Source organism: Gavialis gangeticus, unplaced genomic scaffold (assembly GCF_001723915.1).
Source record: "Gavialis gangeticus isolate Ggan-Ray unplaced genomic scaffold, GavGan_comp1, whole genome shotgun sequence".
Lineage (NCBI taxonomy): Eukaryota > Metazoa > Chordata > Crocodylia > Gavialidae > Gavialis > Gavialis gangeticus.
In genome coordinates this window covers 64,903,227-64,904,327 of record NW_017729031.1, presented here as the reverse complement: position 1 = coordinate 64,904,327, position 1,101 = coordinate 64,903,227, and the positions used below count along the sequence as shown (strand labels likewise).

The window sequence follows — 1,101 nt, the reverse complement described above, 5'->3', positions numbered from 1 at the left end:
AAAAGTTACATTGCAGTAACCAGGAAGAAGAATAATGGTGGCATAATAGGGCTTTTAAAGTAACATAGTCATGCTGTACACATGTAAAATACACAGTAAACGTTTATACCAGTAATTCTCAATGTTTGAAGACTCAAGACACCCCTCAGAAAATGCAAGCTGTTAGTTTTCACTTGTTTTTTTGACCACAGAAAAACAATAAAGTAATCCTTCTGTTGTAAACCACTCAAGAAAAACCTTGGGATATCAAATAGGAATGCATAGTATAAAAAAAAACGTTCTGACCTGTTGTCTATCTTATAAAACACATATAGGTGTCTGCACACCTAACAGCACTAATATTGTCTGGCACCCCAAGACACCCTGGTTGAGAATCACTGATTTATTTCATTCTGTGGTCATATAATGGCAGTGATATGTCAAACTAGATTACAATAAACACTGTAGACAGAGTTTTAACAGTATTCTGTTAGACAAGTTAACTTTTGAAACCAGTTTAATCATCCTTATTCATCACTAATCTTTAATTGCTATTAAAATACATCCTAATGTATTTAATTCTATTTTTTTTAATTCTGTAAGGACCAGAGTCCATTCCCAGAGAGGCACCCTCACCTCTTAAGGTTCCAGACATTATACTTATCTGGAATAGCATCTGACAAAGTAGGCTGTTGTCTTTGAAAGTTTATGCCTCTGAGTGAGTTACTCTCAGATGCCATCTGTCCTGCCTTCTACCTGGAATACTTCTGCAAAGTTTGTGTGTGTACTCCTTTGCAAATGTTTACCGGGCTTAGAGAGAGGCATGCATCTGTAGTTACAAATTTTGGAGAATTCTTTTTTGAAGAAGTCCGATCTTTTCACTTCAAGTGTATGGCATGCATTTCTTCCAGATAAATGCTTAATTCACTTGCATTGGATTTTATTAGTGTGGCCATTTATATTGGGACTAACCAATTGCCCGTCAAGAGTAACTGGGTGTGGGGAGGACGAAGCACCGCCACACAACACCTGCGCTACCACCACTCTGCTTCTGGCCCCATGAGGACTCTCCTCCCTCCCCCCCCCCACCAGGGTGCCTCGCCCACCTGCTCCGGCCCCTCA

General features: G+C 39.7%; 1 protein-coding gene across 1 annotated transcript in view; it reads left to right on the top strand.

Moving 5' to 3' along the window:
- Positions 1-1,101, top strand: part of NCKAP1 (NCK associated protein 1) — a 130,208-nt gene that overhangs the window by 94,323 nt on the left and 34,784 nt on the right. The gene's annotated exons all lie outside the window — the stretch shown is intronic.